The following is a 17,070-nucleotide window of genomic DNA, read 5'->3' as shown; positions in this document are numbered from 1 at the left end:
TAATTATGAAAAGTACAATTTTAGGTTTGCAGCCTTTATTTAAGAAGGTAACAGAAAATGTTATTCATTTCAGAAAGCTTTTTATCAAAAGTACTGAACTTATGTTTCTAACTACATGGCCTTGAAGTTATGTTTTAATTATCTTGAGGGTAGTTTTACCTGGAAGAACTCATTCTTCAACTATGCCGGATAAATGAGGTGTCATTTTGTTAATTTTCTCAACCACTGAATTAATAACCCCATCATTCATAAAGAGATATGTAGACTCTTTGCAGAGAAATAAATACCATAAATCTTATGACTCATCCAGAGGATGGTACCTACATGCAGCTGCCCGATTCCTCTCAGCATCAAACGCCCAGTGGCACGTTCAGCTATGTTGGAGGCTGACATATGCACAGGCTGAATCATCGCTATCTCCTGTGAGGTGTGCATTAAAAGTCAGCTTTACCTTATTTCCTATGAGTGTGTTAGAGACTTAAGAATGCTTAGAAGTGGAGATGATTTCAAAACCTTATTTCTAGCTCTTGGACACATGTACACTTTTAAGGAGGTCAATTTCCTGAGTCTCGATTTCCATCACGTGCCCTTTCCTAAATTTGATGCCTCTGAGAATGAGTCTGGGTATAAATAGCTGCAGGTGCTGTAAACACTTAAGTCTTCTCTAGTCTTTGCCTGCATTTTATATGTATTTTTAGAAATGTGAAGCTTACCAAAATACTTGTATTTCGGCCCATGTTGAGATCTCTGAACGTTAGCCAGTTTGGGGATATTTGGATCCGTTTTGGAATAGTCTTGAGTGCCAGGCATCAGAAGCAATATGGGGACTTATGGTTCCTTTTTTTCTTTTTCTTTTTTTTTTTTTAATGTTATTTATTTACTTTAGAGAGAGAGAGAGAGCGGGGGAAAGGCAGAAACTCAAGCAGACTCTGCACTGAGCTCAGAGCCTGGCGCAGGGCTCAGTCTCACGACCCCGAGATCATGACCTGAGCCAAAATCAAGAGTCTGATGCTTAACCGACTAAGCCACCCAGGCACCCCAGTTATTTTCTGAAATGTAAATGAAATTTTTGATAGACTATCGCAGTTTTTCTAGACACATTGTATAAAATTCATGTGTTAAAATTTTACTTGATTTTTTTCAGATTTAATGTACTTCATTCCATAAGGTAGTTCATGGCATATTTGTTCCTATTATAGTTTAGTTGAACCTGTTTCATCATCTAAAATGTTTAATAATTTCTATTGTCTATATAAAAGAAAATAAACTTTTTTAGACTTATGTTTAATATTTTAGATATTAATTAAAAATATGCCAGTGGGTACATATTTTTAAAAGCTTCTTCTAAGAGTATTTAAGGAAAATATTTGGAAGACCACTGTACTAGAGATCAACTATACAAGCCAATCAAAAATCATGGTGGAAAAAAACATATCAAATATCAATAGTGGTTTCTTTGGATTATTGAATTATGGTTATTTTTTCTTCCTTTTGCTTTTCTGTAACTCTCCATTTTTTAGGATGAATATATTATATATGATAATTTTAAAACATTGAAAAAATACTAAATACGGGCAACCCTGTCAGGACCCCTCACTCTTGAGAGCTTTTTCTGCGTCTTCACTTAATAAACTTTTATCACTTTATTCACACACACACACACACACCAAAGAAAAAATTCTAAATACATTAAGGACAAGGAAAACTTTAAATGAAGGGATGTAAAGGGGAGTTTCCTTCCTAGTTGATTCTAAAATATGTGACAGCTGGAGGGAATTATTGATAGTCTACTGATGTACACATTTCATTTATGCAAACTTAATTATAAGGGGCAGGAATGAGAAGAGTTTTTCTTCCTATAGAAGAAAAATGAATTCTTTCACACCTTTTAATATAGACCTTAAGCCTTTATGACTCAAAGAAAAGAAGGCCAATGAAAAATGCAACAATATTATTTTTTAAATTGAAATAAAATCAACAAATAAAATTATATATGTTTCAAGTGTACAACATGATGATTTGCTGTATATACATATGTATATACATATGCATATATATGAAATGATTACAAAAATCAGGTTAATTAACACATACTTTTTTTTTGGTGGGAACACTTCAGATCTACCCTCTTAGCAATTTCTTTTTTTTTTTTTTAAGATTTTATTTATTTGAGAGAGACAGAGAAAGATAGGGACAGAGATAGCGAAAGAGAGCATGAGCGGGGACGAGAGGGAGAACCAGGCTCCCCGCTGAGCAGGAAGCTGGACACAGGGCTTAATCCCAGGACCCTGGGATCATGACCTGAGCTGAAGGCAGACGCTTAACTGACTGAGCCACCCAGGTGTCCCTAAATTTCAAGTGTGTAATACATTATTATTAACTATAATCTCCATGCTGTACATTCAATCCTCAAAATTTATTCATCTTATAACTAAAAGTTTTCACCCTTTAACCAACATCTCCCCATTTCCTCCACCCCATAGTCCCTGGCAAATACCATTCTCTTTTTCTATGAGTTTGACTTTTTTTTGGATTGCCCATATAAGTGATACCACACAGTATTAGTCTTTCTCTTTCTGGCTTATCTCATTTAGCATAATGTTCTCCGGATTCATCTATGATGCAAAGAACAGAATTTCCTTCTTTCTCATGGCTGAATAATATTCTGGTGTGTGTGTGTGCATGCACGTGTGTATCATATCTTCTTTACTCATCTCATCAGACACTTAGGTTCCGTATCTTGCTTATTGTATATAATGCTGCAGTGAACATGGTTATAGGTATCTTTTCAAGACAGTGATTTCATATAATATCATGAAATTTGCAAACAGAGACCATTTTACTTCTTGTTTTCCAATTTGTATACCTGTGATTTCTTTTTCTTGCCTAATTGCTCTGGCTTGTTGGCTAGAAGTGACAATAACAGGCATCCTTGTCTTATTCCTGAACTTAGAGGAAAAGCTTTTCACTGTTTTTTGTTTGTTTTTTAAAATTTTTTATTTAAATTCAATTTAGTTAACGTATAGTACATTATTAGTTTCAGGGGAGGAATTTAGTGATTCATCACTTGTATATAACAGCCAGTGCTCATTACATCAAGTGCCCTCCTTAATACCCATCACCCAATTACCCCATCCCCCCCACCTCCCTTCCAGCAACCCTCAGTTTGTTTCCTATAGTTAAGAGTCTCTTATGGTTTGTCTTCCTCTCTGTTTTCATCTTATTTTATAAAGCTTTTCACTCTTGAGGATGATGTTACCTGTGGCTTTTATTATGTTGAGATACATTTCTTTTATACCTAATTTGTTGAGAGTTTTTATCATGAAAGAATGTTGAATTTTGCCAAATGCTATTTCTACATCTATTGAGATGATCATATGATTTTTATTCTTCATTCTGTTACTGTTTCTTCAGTTATTCTTCATTCTGTTACATTTATTAATGTGTGTGTTTGGAACCATCCTTGCATTCCAGGGATAAACCCCACTTGATTATGGTATATGATCTTTTTAGTGTGCTGTTGAATTCAGTTTGCTAGTATTTTGTTGAGGACTTGTGCTTCTCTGTTCATCAGGGATATTGGCCTGTAATTTTCTTTTCTTGTATCCTTGTCTGGCTTTGTTATCATGATAATGCTACCCTCATAAAATGAGTCTTTTCCACTTTTGTGGAAAGAATTTGAGAAAGACTAGCATTAATTCTCCAAATGTTTGGTAGAATTCACAAGTGAAGCCATCTTGTCTTTTCTTTGTTAGAAGATTTTAGATTACTGATTCAATCTCCTTACTACTTTTAGGTCATTCATATTTTCTATTTCTTCATGATTTAGTCCTGGTAGGTTGTATGTTTCTAGGAATTTATTTTTTCTAGGTTATCTAATTTGTTGGCATATAATTGTTCATAGTAGTCTTTCATGATCCTTTGTATTTCTGCAATATCAGTTAAAATGTTTCCGCCTTCATTTCTGATTTTATATATTTGAGTTTCTTTTTTCTTTATCTAGCTAAAGGTTTGTCTATTTTGTTTATCTCTCAAAAATCAGCTCTTAGTTTCACTTTTGATCTTTTCTATTGTTTTTCTAGACTGTTTCATTTATTTCTATTTTGATCTTTGTTATTTCCTTCCTTCTGCTAACCTTGCTCTTAGTTTGTTTTCTTTTCGAGGTCCTTCAAACGTAAAGTTAGATTATTTACTTGTGATCTGTCCTTTTTCCTAATGTAGGTGCTTATTGCTATAATAATAATTTGAACAATGAAACTTATCATTGATTATTATTATAATTATATTGGCTTTGATGGAAAATTTATATCATTTGCTAAAAACATAGAAGTTATTAGAAGAAAAAAGTTTTCCTTATCCATTCACTACTGTCAATTGATGGGAAAAATATTTATGAATTCTTTCATGATGTTCAAGATATTTTTAGAGAATTTTTCAGATAGATAAAAATATAACTCAGCATGATCAAAGCACACATTCATCACTCTGTTTTGCAGAATCAGACCCCCTCCTTCCCCTGGTTTTCACATGTAATTCTGATAGAGGCTCACATTGTAAGGGTAACTTTAGGCTGTTCAAATTATCAGAGATATCAATAAGATATTTTAATGTTCAAATCCATTCATAAAAACAGTTTTGAAAATTGAAGTTTCCCCCAGTAAGATTTAGAGTCCTATCAACTCAAATGAAAGAGTGAGGACCCCACTACATGAAAGCTAATGATCTTCAGTGATTTTCATTGCATCTGCTCATCTCCATGAAAGGAAAAATCTAAGACTTAAGAGGACTTTGGATGATACAATTAACACTTGAAAAGAATCATTTAAATACTCATCTTCAGTTTGCAAATGTGTGCTCAGCGTTGTTTGTTTGTTTTGCTGGTACATCTAAACAGCGACTAGATTATGCTTTCAGGGCAACCATTTCAGTGCACCACTCATGAGCTTCTTAAAGTGACAAGTCAGTTAAGTGCTAAAAAGAGTTCAGGAATGGGCTTGAAAATTCAGTATGTAAGAAAACATACTAGTGAACATCATCATCCAAGTTACACATTCCATGAACAGCTCTAGGGAGAAAATTCAGTCATGGAGGTTCACAGCAATCATGGGCGGCCTGAATCCCACTCCTGTGTTCATGTAGTGTTCAGATTAGCACTGCTCTACTTGCTTTAGCTTTATCTGGAGAAGTCACATCCAGAAAAATCACATTTCTGTTATGCTAGTTTTATTTTTCCTAATACACATTAAAATAAGCACATGGCTATTAAATGGAAATGTTTGTGTACAATTTAAAATTACTCATTTATCACCAGAAATACACACACTGCACTAAAGAAACTTTTTTAGAGTATCCCTATAACAAGCTGATTTTTTTTTAGAGCACCAAAAAGATGATTTTTTTTTAATTGCTTTATTTTGGCATATTTTCTCTGCCATTCTTTTTTTTTTTTAAGATTTTATTTATTTATTTATTTGAGAGAGCGAGAATGAGGGCACATGAGAGGGGGGAGGGTCAGAGGGAGAAGCAGACTCCCTGCTGAGCAGGGAGCCCAGTGCAGGACTCAATCCCGGGACTCCGGGATCATGACCTGAGCCAAAGGCAGTTGTTCAACCAACTGAGCCACCCAGGTGCCCCTTTCTCTGCTATTCTACCCATATATATTTTAAAATAACTGAATGAGAGTGTTTTTTATTAACAATGTAAAATATACTATGGAATCATTCTTGCCTTATAAATGCATTGAGAGGTATAATTCAAGGGAAAAGAAAATTCTTATTCTTCATTTTGTTCTGACCTTCTGTACTTATCTATTTCTAGAACATTCATTTATTGAAGAGATATTTATTGAGTGTTTCCTATATTCCAGTAATTATTCTACTCCTGAGAATAAACGGGTAAACAAAACAGAAAAAAAAAATCGTCCTCATGGAGCTTACTTACATTCTAGTGTAAGGAGACAGATGGTAAGTAAAATAAATAAAGTATAGTTTTAGATGATGATAGCATTTGGTGAGAAATAAAGTAGGAAAGGCAGACAGAGTTCAGTGTGCTCAAAGATCTTGCTAGAATATATCACTCGAGCAAAGATCTAGTAGAAATGAGGGAGAGGCTATGGAGTTAATTTGAAGAAGAACAGAAAGAACAGTAGGAGACGGGGGAGGTGGGGAGAAAAAGTAGCTCTGGGATGCATTCAAGGACCAGGAAGGAGGTCAGTGTGGAAGGAGCAAAGTAAGCAAGGGGGAGAACAGTGAGAGATGAAAACAGAAGGAAATGAAGTTGAAGTAACTGCAGTGAGGGGTGATGGGCAATAGTGTATGGCTCCATAGGGCCTTCAACTCTTCTGATGATTGAGATGAGAAGTCATTGGAGTTTTTTTTTTAATTCAATTAATTAACATATAGTGTATTACTAGTTTTAGAGGTAGAGTTCAGTGATTCATCAGTCTCATATAATACCCAGTGTCATTACGTCACGTGCCCTTCTTAATGTCCATCACCCAGTTATCCGATCCCCCTACCTCTTTCCCTTCCAGCAACCCTCAGTTTGTTTCCTGTGGTTAAGAGTCTCTTATGGTGTGTCTCCGTCTCCAATTTCCTCTTGTTTTATTTTTCCCTCCTTTCCCCTATGATCCTGTTTTGTTTCTTTCTCTCTTTTTTTAAGGCTTTATTTATTTATTTGACAGAGAGAGAGAGCACAAGCAGGGGGAGCCCAGACAGAGAGAGAGGGAGAAGCAGGCTCCCCACAGAGCAGGGTATTTTTTTTTTTATTATGTTATGTTGATAGGGATTACATTGAATGTATAGATTGCTCAAGGTAGCATAGACATTTTTACAATATTTGTTCTTCCAATTCAGGAGCATGGAATGTTTTTCAATTTCTTTGTGTCTTCCTCAATTTCTTTCATGAATGTTCTATAGTTTTCTGAGTACAGATCCTTTGCCTCTTTGTTTAGGTTTATTCCTAGGTATCTTATGGTTTTAGGTGCAATTGTAAATGGGATAGATTCTTTAATTTCTCTTTCTTCTGTCTCATTGTTAGTGTATAGAAATGCAATTGATTTCTGTGCATTGATTTTTATATCCTGCCACTTTGCTGAATTCCTGTATGAGTTCTAGCAATTTTGGGGTGAAGTCTTTTGGGTTTTCCACATAGACTATCCTGTCATCTGCAAAGAGTGAGAGTTTGACTCCTTCGCCAATTTGGATACCTTTAATTTCTTTTTGTTGTCTGATTCTGAGGGTAGGACTTCTAGTACTATGTTGAACAACTGTGGTGAGAGTAGACATCCCTGTCGTGTTCCTGGCCTTAGGGGAAAAGCTCTCAGTTTTTCCCTATTGAGAATGATATTTGCTGTGGGTTTCTCATAGATGGCTTTTATGATATTGAGGTATGTTCCCTCTATCCCTACACTGAGAATTTTAATCAAGAAAGGAGGCTGTACTTTGTCAAATGCTTTTTCTGCATCTAGTGAGAGGATCATTTGGTTCTTATACTTTCTTTAATTAATGTAGTGTATCACATTGATTGATTTGTGGATGTTGAACTGACCTTGCAGCCCAGGAATAAATCCCATTTGGTCATGGTGAATCCTATTGGCTAATATTTTGGTAAGAATTTTTGCATCCATGTTCATCAGGAATATTGGTCTGTAATTCTCCTTTTTGGTGGGGTCTTTGTCTGGTTTTGGGATCAAGGCAATGCTGGTCTCATAGAATGAGTTTGGAAGTTTTCCTTCCATTTCTATTTTTTGAAACAGCTTCAAAAGAATAGGTATTAATTCTTCTTTAAATGTTTGGTAGAATTCCCCTGGGAAAGCCATCCAGCCCTGGGCTCTTGTCTGTTGGGAGATTTTTGATTACTGCTTCAATTTCCTTGCTGGTTATGGGTCTGTTCAGGTTTTCTATTTCTTCCTGTTTCCATTTTGGTAGTTCATACGTCTCTAGGAATGCATCCATTTCTTCCAGATTGCCTAATTTGTCAGCATATAGTTGCTCATAATATGTTCCTATAATTTGTATTTCTTCAGTGTTAGTTGTGATCTCTCCTCTTTCATTCATGATTTTATTTATTTGGGTCCTTTCTCTTTTCTTTTTGATAAGTCTGACCAGGGGTTTATCGACCTTATTAATTCTTTCAAAGAACAAGCTCCTAGTTTCATTGATCTGTTCTACTGTTCTTTGGTTTCTATTTCATTGATTTCTGCACTAATCTTTATTATTTCTCTTCTCCTGCTTGGTTTAGGTTTTATTTGCTGTTCTTTTTCCAGCTCCTTTAGGTGTAAGATTAGGTTGTGTATTTGAGACCTTTCTTGTTTCTTAAGAAAGACTTGTATTGCTATATACTTCCCTCTTAGGACCGCCTTTGCTGCATCCTAAAGATTTTGAACAGCTGTGTTTTCATTTTCATTTGTTTCCATGAATTTTTTAAATTCTTCTTTAATTTCCTGGTTGCACCATTCACCCATTCATCCTTCAGTAAGATGCTCTTTAGCCTCCATGTATTTGAGTTCTTTCCAAATTTTCTCTTGTGATTGATTTCCAGTTTCAAGGCATTGTGGCCTGAAAATATGCAGGGAACAATCCCAATCTTTTGGTACCAGTTGAGACCTGATTTGTGACCCAGTATGTGATCTATTCTGGAGAATGTTCCATGTGCATGTGAGAAGGATGTGTATTCTGTTGCTTTAGGATGAAATGTTCTGAATATATCTGTGAAGTCCATCTGGTCCAGTGTGTCATTCAAAGCCCTTGTTTCCTTGTTGATCTTCTCTTTAGATGATCTGTCCATTCCAGTGAGTGGGGTGTTAAAGTCCCCTACTATTATTGTATTATTGTTGATGTGTCTCTTTAATTTTGTTATTAACTGGTTTATATAATTGGCTGCTCCCATGTTAGGGGCATAAATATTTACAACTGTTAGATCATCTTGTTGGATAGACCCTTTAATTATGATATAGTGTCCTTCCTTATCTTTTATTACAATGTTTGGTTTGAAATCTAATTTGCCTGATATAAGGATTGCTACCCCAGCTTTCTTTTGATATCCATTAGCATAAATAGTTTTCCATAGTTCCCTTTCAATCTGGAGATGTCTTTAGGTCTTAAATGAGTCTCTTGCAGATAGCATATTGATCTGTCTTGCTTTTTTATCTAATCTGATACTTTGTATCTTTTGATTGGAGCATTTAGCCCATTTACATTCAGAGTAACTATGGAAAAATAAGAATTTAGTGCCATTATATTACCTGTACAGTCACTGTTTCTGTATATTGTCTCTGTTCCTTTCTGGTCTATGTTACTTTTGGGCTCTTTCCTTAAAGGATCCCATTTAATATTTCTTGCAGGGCTGGTTTAGTGATCACAAATTCTTTTAGTTTGTTTGTACTGGAAGCTTTTTATCTCTCTTTCTATGTTGAATGACAGCCTTGATGGATAAAATATTCTTGGCTGCATATTTTTCTCATTTAGCACCCTGAATATATCATGCCAGGCCTTTCTGGCCTTCCAGGTCTCTGTGGATAGGTCTGTTGCCAGTCTAATGTTTCTACCCTTATAGGTTATGGACCTCTTGTCCCAAGCTGCTTTCAGGATTTTCTCTTTGTCTCTGAGATTTGCAAGCCTCACTATTAAATGTCGAGGTGTTGACATATTTTTATTGATTTTGAGGGGGATTCTCTGTTCCTCCTGGACTCAAATGCCTGTTTCCTTCCCCAGTTTAGGGAAGTTCTCTGCTATAATTTACTCCAATATACCTTCTACCCCTCTCTCTCCCTTTCCTCTTCTTTTCAGATTCCAATTATTCTAATATTATTTCACTTTATGGTATCACTCATCTCTTGAATTCTCCCGTCATGATCCAGTAGTTGTTTATCTCTCTTTTTCTCAGCTTCCTTATTCTCCATCATTTTGTCTTCTATATCACTAATTCTCTCTTCTGCCTCATTTATCCTAGCAGTTAGAGCCTCCATTTTTTTTTAAAGACTTTATTTATTTATTTGTTAGAGAGAGAGAGAGAGAGTGGCAGGCAGAGGGAGAAGCAGGCTCCCTACTGAGCAAGGAGCCTGATGCAGAACTTGATCCCAGGACCCTGGGCTCATGACCTGAGCCGAAGGCAGACATTTAACCGACTGAGCCCCCAGGCATCCCTAAAGCCTCCATTTTTGGTTGCATCTCATTAATAAGCTTTTTGATTTTGACTTGATTAGATTTTAGTTCTTTTATTTCTCCAGAAAGGGATACTCTAGCATCTTCCATGCCTTTTTCAAGCCTAGTTAGTATCTTTATAATAGTTATTCTAAACTCTAGTTCCAACATCTTACTTATATCCATACTGATTAGGTCCCTGGCAGCCAGTACTGCCTTTTGTTTTCTTTTTTGAGGTGAGTTTTTCCATCTTGTCATTCTGTCCAGAGAAAAATAGATGAACGAGAGGACAAAATACTAAAAGGGTAACAATGCCCCCAGGTAAATATACACTAAACAAATCAGAAGAGACCTGAAACCAAAAAAAAGTAAAAAGTAAAAAGTAAAAAAAGGAAGAAAAGAAGAGAATATAATCAGATAGGTGAATGGAACAGAGCAATACACTGGACCCTGTGTGTATTTTGGTTTTTTTGTTAGAAAACTAGATCCCAAAATTGTGAAGAAAGAAAAACATATGTATGTATGTATATATATATATACACATACAAAAAAATAAAATTAAATACATTGACAGGATAGAATGTAACTGTAAAAATGAAAATTAAAAGGCAAAAAAAAAAAAAAAGGAAGAATATAATCAGACAGGTGAACAGAACAGAGCAAAGCACTGGATCCTACCTGTATTTTGGTCTGTTTGTTAGAAGAAACTACATCCCAAAATGGTAAAGAAAGAAAAACTTGTATATATACAAAAATAAAATTAAATACAATGAAATGATAGAATGTAACTGTAAAAATGAAAATTAAAAGACAAAAAAAAAGAAAGAATATAAACAAATAGGTGAAAAGAACAGAGCAATACCCTATATCTTGGGTGTGTTTTGGTCTGCTTGCTAGAAGAAACTACATCCCAAAATTGTAAAGAAAGAAAAACTTGTATATATACACACAAAAGTAAAATTAAATACAGTGAAAGGATAGAATGTAACCGTAAAGATGAAAATTAAAAAAGACTTAAAAAAAAGTTAATAAAATAAAAAATTGGTTGAAAAGGAAAGAGAAAAAAAATTAAAATTGAAAGAGTAAAGAATCATGAACAAAAAACCATGTATTCTTTATACTATTTTCCCCTAGTGCTAGAGTTTTGCAGTTCTGTATGATCGGTAAACTTGGTCTTAGCCAGATGTTCTTGCTTATCTTCTGGGGGAGGGGCCTGTTGCTAATTCTCAGGTGTCTTTGCCCCAGGCAGAACTGCTCCGCCCTTGCCAGGGGGCCGGGCCAAGTAAGCGGTTCTGGATTACTCAATGTGGCTTTTGTTCCCTGAAGGTTTTCCACACTGCTTTAGAGGATGAAAATGAAAATGAAAATGGCAGCCTCCCAATCTCCAGCCCTGGAGCCGAAAGCTCCAGGCCCCACTCCTCAGTGTGCCCTCAGGGAAAAGCAGTCAATCACTCCTATCTCCCTGGTCTCCGTCTGCAGTCTGCACTCCAGGTTCACCCAGCCTGTGACCAAGCATTTCTATCTCAGGCATGTGACCCTGCTTTGAGTCTCCAAACCCTGCAGACTCCTGTGGCCTGTCCCCACACCACTCCTCCTGGGGGTGGGAGGGGAGTCTAGCCACAGTCCTGCTGCCTGCTGGGCCCCTGCTCAGAGAGTGGTTGCCCAACCGACCTGGTTCATGGTTTATGGCAACACCAAGCTGAGAGCCCACTCCTGGGCTCACCGATTACAGCCAGCTTCCCCATTCTGATGCTTGGGAACTCTGCTGCACTCAGGCACCCCCGGTCTTCCTGATACCCTGGGGATCCTGAGACCACACTGTCCCACCTAGGTTTCTGCCCCACTATGCCACCTGAGTGTCTTTCAGGCAGGGAAGTCCCTCACCAGAGCAGACTTCTAAAAATTCTGATTTTGTGCTCCACTGCTATATCACTTTCCGGTAGCCCGCTGATGGAAGCTCCCTCCCCCTGTGGTTTATCTTTTAAGATGTCACCTCGGATTCACTTCTCCACACCTCCTACCTTACAGAAAGTGGTCACTTTTCTATTTGTAGAATTGCAGCAATTCTTTTCTTCGATCTCTGGTTGAGTTCACAGGTGTTCAGAATGATTTGATAGCTATCTAGCTGAATTCCTGGGACCAGACAAAACTAAGGGCTCCTACTCCTCTGCCATCTTGGACCCAACCTCCATTGGAGGGTCTAAATAGAGGAATGACAATGATTTGACTCCAGTGATTCTGGCCTAAGCAACTAGTAAGGTTGGGGTAAAACTTGAGATGGGGTAAAACTTGAAGAGGAAAATATTTTGCGATGGAATGGGGAAGGGAATTAGAAATTTGTTTTGGGACATGTTAAGTTTAGAGTGCCTAATATGCCTCCAGACAGAGATGTTCAGTAGGCAGCTGGTCACATCAGGCTGAAATTCAGAGGAGAGAGAAACAGGTGGGATATAAAATTTTGAGTGTCACCTGCACACAGATGGAATTTAAAGCCACAAATATGACTGAGATTACCAAGAAAGTAGATATAAACTAGAGATCAAAATGGGGAGAAGCCCTAGGACAGTGCCCAGAACATTGCTCTGCAAAGATATCAGGAAAAATAAACCAGGGCAAATTTTCTACCAACTATGCAAAGAAGGTTATTAGGGAATGCATTTATTTATGATTGGAAAAATAATTAACTGCCTATATCACAAAGCTAAAGAATCTTGATGCTAACATAGACCTTAACCTAAGGGATGATGACGTTCAACCTGTTGACCTTTTGGCAACAAATACGTTGACCTTTAAAAAAACTAGCTGAGTCATTAATCAAATTCTAACTTAGGGGTTTAATTTCAGTCAAATGATGGGCAATGATTGAAATATGAACTTCCTGTCTAAAGTAGGTGAATTAGAATAATGGGCTTACTTGAACAAAAAAATAAAAGAGATCTAGTTTTAACTCAAGGGTTTGGTTGGGGAACCACACAATTTCACAAATACTTATTCAGTGCGTGTTATCACTTGAAAGGGTAATTGGGGAAATACAGATAATTTAAATTAGACACTATTTCTTCAGAAAGATTCCAACAGAAAAATGGACAATGAGCTAAGTAAAACATGATAAGAGACATAGAGAGGCAAGCACATCTCATGGAGGTTCAAGCTTAAGAAGGTGCTTCTCCATTGGGTGCATCTTAGAAGCTCCATAGAGGACATGGCATTTAAGATAGCCCCTAAAATATGGGTAGAATGGGATATTGACAGGTAGAAGATATGGTATGAGCAAAGGCCCTGAGGTGGGAAAGCTCAGGAGTATGTTTCACTGGTGGGTAGTCGTGTCCCCAAACCACTGTTATTATTATCCATATTTCTTTCATTTTTTTCCTTCCAAAGTACAAAAGAAAAGATTGTATAAATAATTATTAGCTTGAATCCACTAAGAAAATAAGTGTATATTTGCACACTTATGTTCAATGCAGCATTATTCACAATAGCCAAGAGGTAGAAGCAATCTAAATGGCCATCAGTGGATGAATGAATAAGGAAATTGTGGCATATACATGTAATGGGACATTTTGCAGTCTAAAGAGAAGAAAATTCCATCAGATGTTACAACATGGATGAACTTTGAGGACATTATGCTAAATGAAATAAACTGGTCACAAAAAGACAGATACTGAATGATTCCATTTCTTTTTTTTTTTTAAAGATTTTATTTATATATTTGACAGAGAGAGACACAGCGAGAGAGGGAACACAAGCAGGGGGAGCAGGAGAGGGAGAAGCAGGCTTCCCGCAGAGCAGGGAGCCCGATGCGGGGCTCGATGCGGGGCTCGATGCGGGGCTCGATGCGGGGCTCGATCCCAGGACCCCGGGATCATGACCTGAGCCGAAGGCAGATGCTTAACGACTGAGCCACCCAGGTGCCCCTGAATGATTCCATTTCTATGAGGTATCTAAAGTTTCACAGAAACTGAAAGTAGAAGGGTAGTGCCAGGGGTAGAGAGGAGATGGAAAAGAAGAATTGTTGTTTCATGGATATAGCATTTCAATTTTGCAAGACAAAAATGTTTGAGAGATCTATTGTATAATAACATGCATTTGGTTAACACTACTGCACTCCATTCTTAAAAATGGTTAAGATGGTAAATTTTATGCTATGTGTTTTTTACCACAATAAAAAAAAATGTGAACGTGCCCATACTCCTTTGACTGTAATTAAACCCAACCCAAATAGCTTAGTCAAACAAAGGAGAATTTATTGGTTCAGAGAACGTAAGGAAGGGTAAGGATGCCTCAAAGCCTTAATAAAAACTGCCAACCAGGGACTCTAAAAAACCACTAGGTGTCGCTCTTTGCCTCCTGACTCTTCTTTCTGCAAACGTACTTTCTCTACGGGCTGATGATAACTCCCAAGTTTTACACCTTAGACTTTCTGCCATAGAAAGAGTGCCTGACATTCTCCCTCCAAGTTCAAAACATTGAGAGGAGTTCTAAGTAGCCCAGTCAGCCTCTGGACCAACTGATGACAGGATCTTGTAAGAAGATATTACAGATCTTACAAGAAGTTGGTAAGTCCTTTGGGAACCATATGATTGGGAATGGAGTGGGGTGACAGGTATATCAGCTAGCTATTATCACTTTAATGCTGTATAACAAACATCCCAAACTAGTGGCTTAAAACAACTGTCATTTATTTCCATGATGTGCTGATTAGCTGGTGCAGCTCTACTTCAGACTGTGGTGACCAGGATATCTGTATTCCACAACTTGGTCATCCTCCCTGGGGCCAGTAAGCTAGCCAGAGCTCGTGGGAGGCCTCTGAAGTTTAGACTGAGAACCATCTTAATGCTGCCACTCCTACTCTCATGCCATTGGTCAATGTAAATCACACGGCTAAACAATAAGTCAAGGGGCAGAAAAATACTTTCTGCCCACGGTGAAGCTATAGTCAGAGTGGGATGCAGAGGATTGGGAAGGATGAGGCTGAATCATTTCATCCACCATAGGGGGTAAATGTGAGAAACAGCTCTCAGAGAAAGACTGGATACAGTAGGTATCCCATATAGTATTATTACATAGATACAAACATAGTAAAACCAAGTAGTAGATTTTATCAATCCCAAAAGGCTAAAGTAGAGAGCAATTAGAAGCAAACTAGTTAGTCTCACAACATAACAAGTACTATACTAAGAATTTTACAGATAGAATCTCAAAGAAGAAACAGAAAAGCTATATTTAACCTGAAACAATGTCATTTTGCCTATAAACTCTCTTAGGTTCTAAAGAGAGCATCCTTGAGGATTCTGAGTTAATGTCTCTTTTTCCAGTTGCTGCTTCTTTAGGAGTAGATCGTGCCTTGATCTAGCTTTATGTCTGAGAGAGAAAGTCACCAGCATAGTGCTTCCTTTTCCTCCTGGTATTGGGAAGTCAAAGTGTTCACGCTTGTAAACACATTTAAAAAGGCTATGTCTAGTATAAATTAAGTTGTCAAATTTTTACTTTCTCATTTGAGAGACTAAATCTTGGCTGATGAATTTAAGTAATTTGTCTTCTTTAGACATCTTTATACTTTACACATTTCATACAGCCTTGTTTATAAGAACCTTTATATTTGGCTGAGATATCCTTCTTCACTTAATACTGATCAGTTGTTAAAAAAAAGAATGATTCAATGTGTTAGAGTTAAATCTTTGTTCATGTTTCACTCTAAAGCCAATAGAAAACTATTAAATCCAGAGCATAGTATTTTTCAGTGGTAAAGAACTCTCAAAGAGTTTCAATACTTCATATTGTATATTATATCTCTTATTTTCTGGATGGCAAAATTATAGATACATTCCTTTTTTAAAAAAAAAAAACAAAATTTCAAATTGGAATTACAAGAGAAAATAGTAAAGCTCAGTAACTTTGTTATTTTATTCCAACAAAGCGTATATTTTCCATAAATTTTTCCATTACAAAAAACTCTGAAAATCTAATTCCCTTTTCTTGAACAGTCTGTGAACCACAGTAGATCATAGTAACCACGTTATATACAGCACATTGATTTCTTATTAGATAACTCTAAATATGTGCAACTTCAGCTCTTTTTACTTTAAGTCATTTTCCCATTATGAATAAAAGGCAAATCACTTAAAAACAAAAAAAGATATTTTTATCACTTTGGCATGCTTGTATTTGCAATAGTCAGAATTTTTTTTACTATACCTGATAGAAATCCAACTCAAACTACCTAAGTAAAAAATGAGAATGGGGAAAGAATGGGGCATGTTATAGAACTAATGAAATTTCTATGGGGAGCAGATCACTTCAGGTATCTCAGGGAGAGGACTTCTAACTTGACATGACCAGGACTCATTCTTTTTCATATCATTCATCTCTCATCTGCTTAATTCTTTTAGACTTTGCTCTCTCCAAATATCTTTCACATAGAAGCCCAGATTACCTTATTTTATGCCTCAAGAATGAAGGAGTGGTCTTCCTGAAAAAAACCTCGAAGAAGGACTCTGATTGCCCTATCATGGGGCCTTTACTCATCCTTTAGAATAATCCCTTTTCCTAGAGAGATGAAGTACTATGATTGACCAGAACAGAGTGGTGTTCCTATCCCTGTGGGCTAGTATCCCTGTACTATAATTGACAGTCCAACCACAGCTAATTGGGAAGAGGGAAGGGCAGTTTCCCCAAGCAGAAGGGTAGCTGTTAGTAAATGAAGATGAGTAGAGGTACTCCACACTGATTAAACAAACAAACAGTCTTCAGTCTTAATTCACTAGAATCTGAGCAAGTTGAACCTCTTGGTTTTGGCCTTCCCTAGATATGTCTGAAGGTCTGGTGAGCTTCCATCCTAGGATTTGTTTCCATCAAGGACCTTGGTGCCTGTTTGGAAAGATTTCAATCCAAGGGAAGGGAATGTCATGGCACAGAAGTATGGTTT

The sequence above is a fragment of the Leptonychotes weddellii genome, chromosome 4 (genome assembly GCF_054177405.1).
Source record: "Leptonychotes weddellii isolate Sample4059 chromosome 4, ASM5417740v2, whole genome shotgun sequence".
Taxonomy (NCBI): domain Eukaryota; kingdom Metazoa; phylum Chordata; class Mammalia; order Carnivora; family Phocidae; genus Leptonychotes; species Leptonychotes weddellii.
The sequence above is the reverse complement of the archived record's forward strand: the minus strand, read 5'-3'. Positions refer to the sequence as shown.